Below are 16,548 nucleotides of genomic sequence, written 5' to 3'. Positions count from 1 at the left end.
AGGTTGTACACATAAACTACAGAAGCTAGCGTGCTAACAACAGCACACCATAAAGTTGTAGGTTATACAGTAACTTATCCAACTTTTTACGTTTACGTTTGTCATTAACCTCTGGCACCATCCTTAAACTCACTGCAGCCAAACAACATCCCTCCTTCTCTGCTGTGTGTATTATTTCACCATGCATTTACAAAAACAAGAATACAAACAGTATTTCCTGATTGAGACGTTATCCCATCCCCTGTCCCAAACTGGAGCGGAGAGAACTGGGGAGAACATTGGAGAACGTCGCAATTTTGCATGTCAACGTTGAAGGAGGCGGGGTCAGGTCGCAACTGGAAACGATTATGTCTTGCTCCATTCTACAAAGTAATGAATGAGAAGCATCATTTTGGTCTGACTCCACCATTAAACTTGCAAATAGAGATGTTGGCTGTAACCATTTTCATTTCCCAGTATGAACAAAACGGATACAGAAAAGATCAGGTTTGAAGTCTCAAGAAACCATTTCATATTAAAGAAACATGGTTATTTTACACTGGGACCAAATACATGAAAAAAACCTCAATACAGTTCCATTATGAATAATAATTACATTGAATTGCAGATGTTTTAAATTCACATTAGACAAACTTGGGTGCTGCGTTTGCACAATGGACCCTGAAATAACTCAAATGAACTCATGAACATCCTCATAACATTTCTCCAATACAACATTAACAGTTGATTTCCAAAGAGTGCCAAAAACGACGAACCCATTCTCACTCTCAACTCGTAAAATACTGACGCTTGGTCAGATACCGATGCAAAATTCACCCTTTAGCGTCTGTATGGAACGCACCGGGCAGAGAAGCAACTTGGCCGCAGTGCTGTAAGATGACGTAGTATTAAGAGCGACAACAGTAGTGAGTTGTATGAAAGACCTAAAATCTGCATAAGGAGGTTGGTTGGGGTGATGGATGGGTCAAACAACACAGGACTTTTGCCCAGGAGACGTATCCCATTATTGTCCCGCGTGGCACTTAAAACATGCATTTTGTAACCCCACCCACAATCTTTTCCTAAACCTCCCATTCTTGTGACGCGTCAGTTAAACGTACATCCCGACCAAGCGTGTCTCAATATGACGCCAAAGGGCTAGACGAGAGTCCCGAGAGCATCAAATAGTGACGCCAAGAGTCCCGACCAAGGACATCTAAATATGATGCTAAAGGAGTCTTTTTGCGTCAATAACAAACGCTGAAGGCACCTGACCAAGCGTCGCTTTTTGACACGTTGGGAGTGAGAATGTGCTGAAACAAAATTACATTTCTCATAGTAAACATTGTAAAATGGAACTAGTTAAGTTAGGGGTAGGAAATCATTAATAAAAACGTAATTTCCTCACAGACTAAGGTCCCTAAAACTCAGTTCATTTGAAAATGACAGTTGACTTTTAGTTTCACATGGAACACAAACGCCGATCTCAAATCGCCGAGTGAAAATCCTGTGTTTGTTTGAACGGATCAACCACCCCAACCTCTGAACAGTATCTTTCTTTTAGTCAAATATGCGGAGCAGGGCCATATGGATACGAGAACCATTTATCATGTCATTCAAATTGTCAGACAAAAGTTATCAGATGATCATACCTCTCAGGCAGATGGCTAAAAGGTGTAATTTAGATGTTTCTAGTAAATATAGAAAATATCATGGTAGCACTGTAACAGATGCCTGTGCTGCCAATTTGGCTATTCCTGGTTGTGTAAATCACACAACAGGGACAGAATTGTGTGTGTTATGATCTTACCAAAAAAAAAACAGCCCTGGGTGCATTGGTGTGGTTAAAGGATCTCTGACACTGTGAAATGCAATCCAGGAACACCAGTTTGAGTTCCATGAGTTTGAAGGTTTATCAAACACCTAAACACTGCCCATTATATATTTTAAACATATTTTAAAGTTATAACACTTTGAGACAAAATTGTCCAACTCTAAAAAGTTATCACAGGGGCAATCATTTTACCTTTAATCTCAATGAGATCAACAGCACAAATGCTAATGGGCCTACATGGGGATGCCGACGCCAAAATGTGTCCACCAATTAAAAATTATATTGTTTCGGTTTTGTCAAGTGTTCTAATTTTATCAATTCCTTTTTTTTGCATTATGAGGTGCCTCACAAAATGCATTCATCTAATGCCAAATACTTGCGTGTAAACGTAATTCTTAGGAAAACGTATTAGCGAAATTGTACATAAGTAAATGCTAATATGGAAGGCAATAGAAAACAGATCAGTGATTGGCCAAATATTTAACCCATTTGGCGGGGTCCTTTCTTGTAATAGCAGATAACCTAATGAAGATATGATGCCACTGTATGTGCCCCTTTAACAGACACAAACACAGTAATAAAACATATTAAGATTCCAGCAGCCCCTTTTCCTCCAATTGATTCACAGTCATTATGCAGAGTAATGGTGTTTAGGGGAACGTGTGTGTATGCAGAAACACATTTGAACAATGTGTTTGTGCATGTGCAAGTACCCCCATGTGTATGTTTTATATTGCTGGTAATGGTAGAGATATTTTTAATGCCTCCTCTCCCTGGGCCAGCTGGATGTTTCAGAGTCAGCGGGTTTGGAGAAGGCGGAAGTATTAGCATGTGTGTAGGGAGGACTGAGCAGACCTTTGCTGTGTGCCGTCTGTATAATCCTTATCTTCTCATTGCAGGGTCTGCTCCGTGGAACCGTGCCCTCCCAACTATGCTAATGCCGCCGAGCCGGGTGGGGACGCTAATGCTCTCATCCCAGACAGGCCGTTCTTAATGTATATTATTACCGCCTGTGTGTTCAGTGACGGAGACTCAGCAAAGATTTATTTGATTATATGGCAGTTCAGCTGGGATTTTCCATGGGTGTGTCAACTGTTGGTAGGTCTCTGTGTAAATGAGCCACCATGGATGCACGCACACACTCACACACACACACACACACACACACACACACACACACACACACACACACACACACACACACACACAAACGCATAGTGCAATACAGAACACAGTTGGTGCTAAAACATCTTTATGTCCCTCAATCCTCCATTAAAATGCAAAACTGCTTTATTAGCAAGACTGTTACATAGTATTGCTGAAGCTGGTTGTATAAGGTTTACAAGGTTATGTAGAATAATTCAGGATAGCCATATTCTACTGCTCTTCATACTATACATCCTGTATATACACTTATTCTTACCACACTGCACATAGCTGTACATACTGCACATATCTGTCTATATGGTTCATTCAGAATATCCATATTTATTCTGCTTATTATATATTCTGCTAATACACTGCATATATCTATATTATTCTTACTACTAGTATAATGTCACTGCTACTCAGTGTTGGGTGTAACGCGTTACAGTAACGTAACTACTTTTTTCAGGAAAAAGTAAAGTAACGCGTTACTACTGAAAATTTGGTAACGAAACGTAGTTCCTTTTCAATTCGGCGCAACGTTACTTTTCCCAGGGACAGATTTGACAGCGACACGCTCAGCTGCGCGCTCACAAGCTCCACACGGACGTGACAGAGGTTGGTGGTAGCGGAGCAATGCTGCAGCCAACGTTTGCTAACTTTTGAGAGCGTTTTTAGCTTAGCGGAGAGCTATGTGACACATGCCACTACATCGCTGATGACTGGCGGTTAAATCGGCCGTCCTACAAACAGAGCACGCCAGGCAGACACAAAGCTGGCAACCCTCTTCCAGAAAAGAGGCTGCATGTGTCTATGACAATGCCCGGACCATTGTGGCTGCGCGACTAGTACTACAAGTAGATATGAACATTACACATTAACACCATGTAACACCGATGACCTGCCGATGTGCATTCAACCCACGCTGGACTCGTTCATAATGAATCGTCCGTCCCTCTGTGAGTAGAGAATCTGCAGTGTAGCCTAGTTCAGACACTTCACTGATAAACCATAGATTGGCTTTATGGTCAAAGATAGCTTTTGTATAATTAACTTCAGTCTCTGCCAGAGACAACTGCTTTTAAAAGTAACGTAAAAGTAACGAGTAAAGTAAAAAGTTACTTTCCATAGGGGTTAACTAAGTAAAGTAAAGGATTACTTTTTTAAGAAGTAACGAGTAACGAGCAAACTACTTTTTAAAAGTAACTTCCCCAACACTGTTGCTACTACATAGCACATATCTGTACATGTTGTTGATACATTGTTCATATTACATAGCCATATTTATTCTGCTCTTATAACTATATAAATATATTTCTTGTCCTGCCTATGCACCACCTGTCTATACTTTATATATCACATTGCACTTTTCTGCTTTTTTGCACTTCTGGTTAGATGCAAACTGCATTTCGTTGTCTTTGTACTCTGCACAGTGACAATAAAGTTTAATCTAATCTAATTTCTGGAGAAATGAAGACAAATGTAAAGCGATGAATGAAAAGAAATGATTGCAATATGAAAATAAGAAAAAAAACGAATAGTGTTTTAAACTGTATAGCGATATACTTTAAATTTCAATACCTTTCTCTTTCGATTGTCCCATTGTACGACTGTCACCAGATTTGTATCAGCAGGTGTGTATAATCTCTATGTTAAAATTACTGTTTGAGGTTTTTGTTCAGCAAACTTTGTCAATCTCTTTAGTGTGTCAATAATGTAATTCAAACAACAGCAAATGCTTTTATTTTTTCAAAGATTTTTTAACTGCCTTTAGAGGAGCTTCATGACTTCTCTGCAAAAGAAACAGACAAATTGTACAGACTGTGTTTATAAATCAGCTTATAATCAGACCAGACTAGTTACAGTCAGTAGAGCAGCCTATATCAGTCGGCATGAGAACTGAGAGACACTCATAACCTTGCCTGGTCTTAGATGCTTTACATGATTATTTTGTAGGATTTTTGTTCTTCCAAAATGCCATGTCACTGCTGACACTAATTCCACCAGAGTGGAATATACAGTAAGTATTCAACAGTTTGAAAACCTGTCAGCTGCAGTGTTAAAAAAAAAGTGTAGATCTGCTTATGTCTACCGACATGTAAACAAGCACACACACCCTAACTTTCACGTGTCAAAACCCAACCCTTACCTTAACTTGGAGCTCATATTATTTATCTCATACCTTATTCACAAAGTTAAGTCTTAAACAGACCCTCAAAGAAGAAAGGACAGAAACATATTTTAGAAGGGGTTGAGTAAAAAAGCAATATAGCCTCTTTCATTTTCTACACAACAGAAAAGCCTGCTGTAATGCTATGTAGTCAAGATGATCAATACTTAGAATTGGTTCTCCAAGTACCTCATGAAATTAGATCTATTCATTTACTCGCTGAATGAATCCAAAACCTCTTTAAGGGTCATCAATGCCTCTGCGGTCTGGAATGTTTCTCTAATGCTTCTCATTTCTTTCCAAACAACATTATTTTTTATAGTTACCTTTGTTACTCAAAATCTAGGTAAGTGGCACAATAGCAAAGGCTACCTAGGCATACAGTAACTCCACGTGACCTTTCAGCCATCAAACTTGAAAAATGTTTGGAAAAAGGAGGATGGTTTGAAAGGCTTGACGTCACTCTTAACAGAGTTAATATGTCTGGCCTGTTCTCAGGAACCATACTTTCAAAAAGCTACAAAAAGTTAAGCACTATATATAAGTATTCAACCTTTTTTTTCCCGCAGCTGGCCTCGTAGGAAGGAGGGTGGGGTGGATGGGTGGGCGTTAAAACGCAGGATTTTCATGCCTGAGAGCGGAGTTCGCTTCCCGGGGAAATGCATGTTCCTTAGGAGTGTTTAAATCCAAACCACGATCTTTTTCCTAAACTTAACTAGTCGTTTTGGTGCCTAAACTTAACTGTCATCGCTCACTTTTTGCAGCTTAAACTTAACTGTAATGTCCGCCGAAACGAACGGCAGCTCAACTACCACCTAGCGCTGATACAATGGAGCACCACGCGGAGCACAGTATCCGCAGTCGCACAGCTCTCTAGCGGCTAAACACATCTACTAACTGCTGCTGATACGACGAGCTGTGACGGAGGTCTGTAGCCGGCGTCACGAAGCTATGTAGCTGCTTCAAACAACTAGCATCTGCCGCCTGGTGTTACGGAGCTTGTAACCAGCCACTGTAGCCGGCGTCACGTGACCAGCCGGTGGTGTCCTAGTTTTGTATGACATCTTACGTTTGGTGTAGATATTTTTCGTACGATATCATACAAACCTGTTCATGAGAATGCGTTGATAGGCTGCATTGCTGTTGACAAGTTTAACTTACATGAGACTCAGGAATAGTGAGGCGTTCAAATACAGGGAGGAGGGCATGTTCAAATTCAAAAACCACCTGGCCACAGGCCGCTTCCCAAAGTCTTTTGAAGGTGCACTACATCACAAATAAGGAGCAAATCAACTGTTACACCTCCAACATCCAGCCATGGTCTGAACACACATCACACTTCTTCATGTCAGTCCCACCTGTGCTGTATTCTCTGCCATCCACTAATGTCATTACATACTGTTCAGGGTCACGTCTAATCACATTATATCCTGTGTGTCATGCTGTCAGAGAGGTGGGGGTACATGAGATCTGGCAAACTCACTTTAACATGGGACATGTGCAAAGGCAGATTAAGACGCCGATTCAAAAAGTCCTGCTGATCAAGTGGCAATTAGCGATTCGCAAGCTGTTTCCTCAATTTTTCACGTAGCGTAGCTCGGAGACAGCTTTGTGTAGCTGCTGTGTTGCAGCAAACCAACTCGCTCTCTGTGACTGCAGCCGGCTTGCTTTTGCCTTTTGGATGCATGTGTTTTTAAAATGTAAAGGGCAGACCTTGCTGAGGTGTGCCTTGATGAGTGTTTGGATTTGTATTAATGCTTTTAAGCATTAATTGAGAAAATACAATCCCTGTCTCAAAACAGTGTTCAAGTCCAAATTGACACTCCATCCCAGTACAGAATATTTCCTCTCTAGTGCAGATGTTCTCAAAAGTCAGAGAATGGTTAAAAGTGTTGCACAGCCTGAACAATAATAAAATAAAACCAGCTGAGTGCCCCGTTTAGGCTGTTAGGCTCGAGGAATGTGACTGAATCTGTAATAGTACCCCCAATTAAAAGCAGCTATTTTCAAAAGTTGCTACAAATCCTGTCTCTGTCCATTGTTTCCAATTCCATTTGAAAATCGATTATGTGATCCCCTATCTTTTTTCTGTGGGACTTGGGGAATTGAAGCAGGGCTGCACAAAATCAGGCAGATGTGGATGTGTGAAGTCATTGGCATTGATGACAGCCGCTGAAAAGAGAGGAGTACAGAGGGACTAATAATTTGTCTCTTCACCCTGCATGATAAGCTTTCATTCTCTCTGTCTCTGGCTAATGACAACGGGGACGGAGCTGCAAGGGGAGTTTGGCTGTTCAGTGTATAGCCAGCAGGTGAACAGCATCTTCAGAAATACATTCAGATGGTAACATGTTGTATCCATAGAAGATGCCAAATAGATTTCTCTGAATTTGGTTTGCACATCTGTCTTTTTTTTTTTTTGTTAATTAGTGTTTTTCCTGAAACAGCTTGATGCCGATTTAAACTCGTCCAGACGTTTAGAAAAAGAATTTGAATGTTTGCAGCTCTAAGAGAGAGCCCTTTTCCAAACCAATTATGTAAATTGCTGTGATGTGGCAGATTTAACAGTGGCCATGAGCCCATTGTTGCTATGCCTTTTCTTTTACATTATATTGAACTTGTTTTGTATGTGTTCATCTCTTGGTATCTCAACAATAAAACTGAGTGGAAGTATACAGGCACATAGGGAAGGGAACAATTCCCGGGATTAAACTGCTTTAACCTTCCGGGTTGCACGCATAAAAAAAAAAAAAAATCAACTAATATTTTGGGCCAAACCAATGGTATCTAGGTTTCCAAATGAGATGTAGGCAGTTACAAAACATGCCAAGTCAATTTATGTGTAATATTCACTGGTACATTGACTTTCAGAGTTTTTAAGGAAAGTTCAGTTTAATAAACAGTTCAGGCAGGGTCAAAACCGGTCACACGGGCTAACAAATCTGAAGAGGAGCAGGCAGATTCCAAGGTCTAAAAAAGCAAATATGAACTAAGTAATGCTGGATAGCTTGGCTGTAACACACAAAACAATCTGGCAGAGAGAGACAGAGAGAGAGAGAGTGGATTGGTATTCTGATGGATTAATGAGGGAATAAGCTGCAGGTGAGGAGGGGAAACCCGATGAAGGCAATGGGAGTGACAAAAAGCTGCGGTCGAATTGGGCATTTTCCAGCCGTTTCCAGCAGCCAGGCTGAACAGGAAGTCAAAGTAACACACACTCACATCCTGTGAGGTCCGATTCTGATTTAATAACATGCTATCAGACCCATATATCAGCTTGTAGACAGTCTCCAGTTGTTTTTATTATGACACAGTAGCTGTCAAAATGCTCTACATTCAATCTGATGCTATAAACAACTGGAGCTGATCCGTAATCTGAATCTGAGTTTCTCGGACTACTAAACGTCACTATCAGCCAAGCAACATGTGTTCTATAAGCCTTTAAATCAGACAAATAGCAATTAAAATCCCTCCAATTAAAAAACAATAAAAAGTAGATATACAGTGAAAGGTCATCAAGTTGAGTCGACCCGTTCTCACTCCCAACTCGTAAAATACTGACGTTAGGTCTGTGGCTTTCAGGGTCAGATACCGACGCAAAAAATCACCCTTTAGCGCCTGTATGGAACGCATCGCGCAGAGCAGCAGCTCGGCCATGGCGCTGTAAGATGACGTGGTATTAAGAGAGACAACGGTAGCGAGTAGTATGAAAGACTGAAAATTTGCGCAAGGAGCTTGGTTCGGGTGGTGTATTTGTCAAACAATACAGGACTTTCACCCTGGAGACCAGGGTTCAGGTCCCCTTCTTGTCCCGCCTGTCACTGAAACATACATTTTGTAACCCCACCCATGATATTTTCCTAAACCTAACTGTCCTGTTATTAGCCGCATGTCAGTTAAACGTAGGTCCTGACCCAGAGTGTCAAAAAGTGACTCCAAGAGTCCTGACCAAGCGCATCTCAATATGACGCCAAAGGGCGAGACGGAGTCCAGAGAGCGTCAAATAGTGACGCCAAAGGTCCCAACCCAGAGCGTCAAAAAGCGCTAAAGGAGACTTTTTGCGTCAATAATAAACGCCAAAGGCACCTGACCAAGCCTCGCTTTTTGACGCGATGGAAGTGAGAATGTGTTATTTCGATTCTGAAACAATCCGCTGAGAGCCAGGCGTTTCCCATCATGCCCTGCGTCCGCCTTTATCTCATGATGCTGTCGTTGCCCAGGTGTGCATGACGTCAGAGCAAGTCGGGATCAAGTCAGACACAAATCTAGCTGGCACGCATTGGGCGGCGATCGCCGGCGATCGATTCTGCGCAGGCCTGGCTCATCTCAAACGAGCCTAATGAGCTGATAGCCAAGCCTGATAAGGAGACAAGAAATGACAGTCAGTGATGAAACAAACCAAGAGTTGGTGGAATTTATGACATCTTCAGAAATCTACTCAACATTTGATGATGATTTATTTATTATTATTTATTTATGATTTATACTATCATTAAAGGAATGTATTTGAGTTTTGGACCATCAGTCAGAAACACAATTTGGACTTAGGCTAAATGATTACTTGATCAAAACAAAGTTCAATAGAGGCATCTTGGTTGAATTAGGGTTTAAAACGCTGACCATGAAATCGCAACGTCCTTCACCTGGCAACAAAAAAACAAGATCCAAATGCAGGCATCTAGAAAGAACAGGTTAGAAAAAAGGGACTAGAATCAATGGTTAATAAACAGGTGGTGCACGTACATGTACAGCCAGATATGGCTGGAAAACTACAGCAAAAAGGGCAATATTGACAATCTAGCTACCTGTTGGAAAGGCTAATGATGAGGAACAGGTGTGGACAGATGAGGGGGTGAGTAGCAGGTGTGCATGTAGGAAGGCTCAGGTCATTGGCAAGGCGGGAAACTCGTTTAGGACAACTGGTGGACACGTGGTAAATGAAAGGCTCTGGAAAGTTCTGCACATAATACATGTCTATGGGAGGAAGAAAATGTGGGGCTGGAGAGACTGGGCCATGGAAAACACCCATATAAGGCTACAGTTACACTGCTACATTTTGGTTTTTAGGTGGAGTTTTGAGTCAAAAGTGATTTCCATGCACAGTGTTATCTGAAGTGTTTTTAGCTATAGTTGAAGAACTAATCTGTGTTTAAACTAACACTCCCCAAACCGCATATCTCATCAACATTCTGGTATACTGGTAAACAGGAGGCAGCATGTATACTCCGCCCGTTACTGGTAGCTGCTATGGTAACGTTGGTAGCTTAGTCTCAGAGAACGAGACTTTGTGACCCAATCAGGCGGCAAAACGTTGGCATCAGTGTCGGTGTTGCCAAAGGTCTCCGTTTGCGGCCGTTGAGACCAACCCCGCAGATTCCAAACCTAAACCTGGTCAGAAGTGTTTTCAAATTTCTCCATTTTAGGGGCTCTGAAACACCAGAGCAGTGTGAATGCGAGGTGTAAAGGTATCAAAAGATATTCGTTTTTAAACCAAAACATGCCAATGTAAATGTAGCCAAAGTCATTTTTGGAACGTTCACACAGAATCACTCAAAAACAACCTTGTTGTGTATGTATGAGGACTTGTTCAGTTCTCACAACTACACAGTAATTACAGTAACTTCTTCAAAAAACATGTTTAAATTATACTGCCATTTGAGAACAGTGTAACACTTCCAGATGAATGCGTAAGTAATTCAAGTACCACAGATATCGGACATGAAAGTGAAAGTGGGTAGAAATATCAACAAGGCAGGAAAATATGAACGTGGAATAAGTAAACTTATATTTTCAAAGCCTCACTGTAAAAATGTGCTTCATGAAGTTATTCAAAAGATTCAAATGTTTCAACCACCCTATATGCTCTTCAGACAAAGAATTTAAAAAACTCTGTGCTATGACAGCAATAGAGAGAAATTGGAACTTTCAAAAAACATTTCAACAGGATCTTGGATGTATGAAAGCGTTGTTGCATCATTGTCCCCAATAAAGTCAAAAAAAGGTAGAAAGAACAGGAAAATGAAAGTACAAAGAAATAATGCAGATTCTCTTATAGAAAGAATATCTCTATAAAAAAATATTTCTATATATAGAAAGAAAGAAATATGTCTGCACACACAAAGAAATAGAGAAAAGAGTATGAGAGTGACAGACAGACAAGAAATGTGTCAAAATGAATTTGCTTGAGAATGTTAATTATTTCAGCGCCGGAGAAATAGAAAGCACTGAAGCTTCTCTTTCACACAAGCTCCTGTTGAGAGAGATGCTGCTGCATTGTCTTGAGCACCTGACTATCGAGATCAGGATCTCATAATTACGAGAAATTTTAAATTAAATAAAAAAAAGAATGTCTATGGTGAATGTAATACGCTTCCGTAAGTGAAAGTAAAAAGTAGTTCTTTTAAAATGTTCTCAGAGTAAAAGTTACTTAGTTATTTTTTTACTTTTAATTTAATTAAATCACTGACCTTTACGATTTGATATGGACACAAAGCTACTGTATATCATGCTTTTGAGTTTTTTCTTTTTAAAGATAATTTTTTTGGGAGCTTTTCCCTTTATTCGATAGTGACAGTGGATAGACATGAAAGGTGGGTGGGTGGGTGGGTGGGGGGGGGATGACGCTGCAAAGGACCCAGCCCACATGGGGCGCACACTCCGCTGGGTGAGCTAGAGGCCTTCCCAATCGCCCTTCTGATTTCAGACAGATGCTTTGTCAAAGCAATGGCGCAAAACAACATTAAGACCTTTTTTTTGCTCTACCCACTTTGGCTTTACTTTTTATTTTTTTTACTCAGTAACAGATGATATATCAAATGTAGCAAAGTATCGTACCGTAAACAAAACATACTTGACCTTTAAAAATTGCTTTAAAAAGTAAAAGTACACAAAAAACTTTACATTACAGCAACGTGAGTAATTGCAAGTTGTTACTTTCCACCTCTGTATATAGTTTTTCTTTTTTCCTTAATGTCAATGTAATGTTTACCCTGCATCATGGTGCATCACAAGCACACAAACATGCGAAGGGGTAGCTACTGTATGTGTGTCGGCTCTGTAGCTACGCCACAGCTGTTGTACACCTCTTCAAAAAATGAAAATACACACCGGGGCAACAGAGATAGCACATGGGGACGGTAAGAACTGTGATTGATCAGCATTGTGTTTTCTCCGACAAGTCACCGATGCTGGTGGAGTTTGTTGAAAGTAAAGAAGAAGAAAGACTCAGTCGTCTTTTCCTTTTCACTAGTCTACAGTATATCGAAATTCCTCATTTTCGGCCAGATGTCCGTCACCTACCGCTTTCTTATGTTTGCATTTTAAACTCCGGTGGATTTAGGAGGATTAAGGTTAACTGCTCCTCAGATCTCTGCAGGGTAAATCCAGACAACTAGCTAGACTATCTGTCACAACCTTTTAAAGGTACACACGTTCCACCAAAACAGCTTCCCGAGGATATTTTGCAGCGGCACCGTGGCTCTGTCCGGCGCTTAGCTCCGCCGAAGACGATTGTGATTGGTTTAAAGGAATGCCTGTAATTCAAGCTTGTATTATTAGGTACTAATAATCATCACCATGCAAAGGAGGGGATACAAGCAGATGCTATCCATCCTCTACGCACATACATATCAATAATGTTACATTTTCTTCACAAAACAAAAATAAAGACTGGAATGTATAAAGATTGGATTAAAGTAAATTATACAAAATAAAATTATAAAAAATAAAATGATTTCCTTCTCTTGCCACACATACATCACAAAGACTCAATAAAAGCATTTCTAGTTTAGGGCAGAGAAATCCAAATCGCAGAACACGACTGTGACTTTTAAAGACTTTTAAAGTCAGACCCAGATGAGTTCCTTCACTTGAAAAGCAAATTTTGTTTCCATCACACCAACTTATCCTAGTCATGCCTGTTTTTTTATTCAGCCAGAAATCCACATTTTTTTGTTGACCCTGTGTGCTGTTGGTAGCTGTAAACCCAGTTCCCCTTTCTACTCACAGGCATTTCCATTTCAAAAGCTTTATAGCTGGCTTTTCATTAACATAAAGCAGGATTTGCTCACTCATAATTGCTCACTCATGCAGAGAAACAGATAAGAACACAAAAAAACAGCAACAATTAGACCTAACTTTCCAACTTTCCTCCAAGTACAGACAGCTTTTCCACTTTTTCTCTGAGTGTTTGACAGGACGTTTGAGGTCATCACACATTCATGGGTTAAGAACAGTGATACGTCCATCTATCTTCACAATGCCGCACTCTGTTGGCGTCCATTTTGGATGCTACAATAGTAGGTGTTGATCATTTACTGCTGTGGCTTGGGGAGAAATGTCTGCTCAAGTGCATTGACGCAAGTGTCCTGTGTGTAGTAAAGCTATGCAGCAGAAGCTTTGTGGGACAGACCTGTCCAGAAAGGTCCTGAGGGACTTGTGGGATTTTTCAGTGTGTCTTTCTTTTGTGTCTAACTCCCTTTAATAATGATGTCTGTGTGGGGTTTTTGTCTAGGTGTGTCTCTGTAAATGTGTCACTGAATATGCCGGTACTGTTTCTGCTGCTGTGTGTGTGTGTGTGTGTGTGTGTGTGTTTGTGTGTGAGAGAGAGTGTGTAGCGTAGTGTGTGCCACCAGTGTGCTTGATCAGCAGTCCTGCTGCTATCCCATTAACTCTGCTGCCGCAGGGCATGCTGGTGCGACCCAAAGGACCCTCGGTAACAGCAGGGCCCAGTGAGGTCATTTCCATTCAATCGGCTCACTCCAGCCGACCCACTGCTGCACCATTCTGTGTGTGAGAAACTGCAAGAAAGAGAGCGAGAGAGATCGGATGGGCATTGCCAGTGAACAGTTTAGTGGTAGGCACTGGCTAGAGATAGAAACCAAAACAAATTGCAGTGTTACCAAAATCTGAAGAGAGAGATACAGAATCCGCCCTATTCCTCATTTATTGATTGATTAAGGAAAGGAGAAGCACAGTCACAGACACACAACTGAAACAGTGCCTGCCTCAGGGGAAAAAACAAAGTATGCATTAGGAACTTGATGATATGAAGAGATTAGAAACAGATACTTATTTCTGGAACAAAGTACAAATGTATAAATGAAGCGGTTAAGAGCAAGTCTGTGTCCTCATGGGAGAAACTACAATTCGTATTTTACAATGTGTTTGATTTAGTGTGTTTTCATGAATAAATACATACATCCCGGTATATGTACATGTATGATATATTTTTCAATTGACTGTTTCTCCTATTGACTGTTTATCAGGTTAACCTGCATTTGTTTTACTCATATGTGAACATGTATGTAAATGTATAGTATGTATGTGTCCATATGCACGTTTGGTCACGCGTTGGAAACATTTGTACATATTCATGTATGAAAACCGATGGTATATGCTAAAGAATATAAATATAGAAAGGCAAGAACTTGAAAACAAGTGGTTTGTTCCCAGGTGTGAATGATGAAAGATAAAGACATTTTTCTAAAATACAGTTTTGTGAGGAATAGATAGTGTGAGTGTGTGTGTGTGTGTGTGTGTGTGTGTGTGTGTGTGTGTGTGTGTGTGTGTGTGCATGCTGCTGAACTCCAAATTTGTGAGTCAAATACACATGCTGAAGGCAACAAAGTTTGGTAATTTCTTAGCCAATACAAACCACAGCTGTGGTGCATTTGGGAAATAAGGTGCAATCAGGAGGAACACATGCCTAATGATGTCCGTTATCCTGGAGGTTGCACAGTTATTAACACCATTCCACTAGCATGATTTGGATAACTATCAAAGCACTGGTAATAACTACTAATAAGCACATATAGTTAAGGATTATGCTTTAAGTTTTAAAGATGAATGAATGCAGTAATGAACTGATTTTAAATACTGATACATCAACCTAATAAGCCTCAGCTGTCCAGTTCTTGTATTACAGCCATCATCAACTGTGTGCCACATCTCGCCCGCCAAAGCTTTCAGTCCGGCACGCAGAATAATCAAGAATTGAGAAAATGTGATGAGGAAATGAGGATCCGTTCTGGTATTTAGCATTTCAAGCATTCACAGCAGGTAACTTTACACAGTTAGAGCACAAACCCAGCCCCCTTTATTTGCATCTCTATTCACATGCCTGGATTCTATACAGCGATGCCCACGCCCCACACACACACACACACACACACACACAGCTGAGCCGAGACAACACGCAGTACGTTACTGGGAAGGATACAGAGAGGATTGCCAAAGGCCGCTAGCGCAGATGAACTAGCATTAGGCTCGTAACTGTAAGTAGGCTAAAATAAAACCTTTGTGAGTAAAAGGTTAATACTTATCAATACCCACTTACCTGTCTACAGGCATAAACATGTATGATGCATGATTTCAGTGATGATGATGAGGCATACAGGTTGTATTCTTTTTGTTTCATTGCAAATGAGGCATACATGACAAATGCGTAGCCTGCGTATCAGTCCATTCATCATTAAAGCTGCGGTTTGCCACGTCAACTTTTTGTTTCAACCTCTTTGACAGTGACATGTTTACCTGACAACAGGCCTTTCTTTCTGCAAGCATTTTCCACCAATCAAGACACTGCATACTACAACAAGCATTTTTCCATAATCACAGAATTTAACCATCACTCCTCGATGAACTGCCTCCTAGTCTGAGATCTTTTTCTAATTAAATAGCCAGTTATCATTATGGAGTTTCCATGTGTTTTAAGAGTTTGCTCACACTAATACATGTAACAAATATAGCATTAATTCCTTGAGAAAGTGACAGTATCGACCAAGAATAGGCGTTTTAAGTATAAATAGATTTTATTTTCTTTATTTGAAAGTCCAGCCCCCGGAGTGTCTGCTTAGAAAAATTCTGGTCCTTGGGAAAATGTAGTTGATGACCCCTGTTGTATTGCATTCCTCGGCCCTTGAATCTTACTTCTTTTGACATTTTTCTAAAGTTTTCTGAGCTGCTACATCTCACCACAGTTCTGTTTTCTGATACCTTGACTATACATCTGAAGGGGCACTTACTTTCTGTGTTGTTATCGACTTATTCAACACTGATGTGGGATGCTGTCAGCTTCCTGTTCCACCAGACAACCTTGTCTGATTTGGTTGTCAGCCTTGATCTGATAGACCTTTTTTCAGTGGCAATGCTTCCCCGTATCCAGATGCCTTCGGAAAGTGTAATTTTTGTTGGCAACATCACTGAATAACTCTCGTGCCTCAAAGTAATACTAGCTTGCCATTTGTCTGTCATGGGTTGACATTTGCCTGTCCTGATTGCCTTCTGAGAATTCCACCAGAAGACTGAACATTTGATTTTAGGGTGAATTAGTAGCTCAAAGTGCACTGGTAGTGCCACGTTTCCCATTTATGGTAAAACACGTAAACAGCAGTTCTATCAGTGGATAAATAAGGGGTGT

Source organism: Perca flavescens, chromosome 17 (assembly GCF_004354835.1).
Source record: "Perca flavescens isolate YP-PL-M2 chromosome 17, PFLA_1.0, whole genome shotgun sequence".
Lineage (NCBI taxonomy): Eukaryota > Metazoa > Chordata > Actinopteri > Perciformes > Percidae > Perca > Perca flavescens.
The sequence above is the reverse complement of the archived record's forward strand: the minus strand, read 5'-3'. Positions refer to the sequence as shown.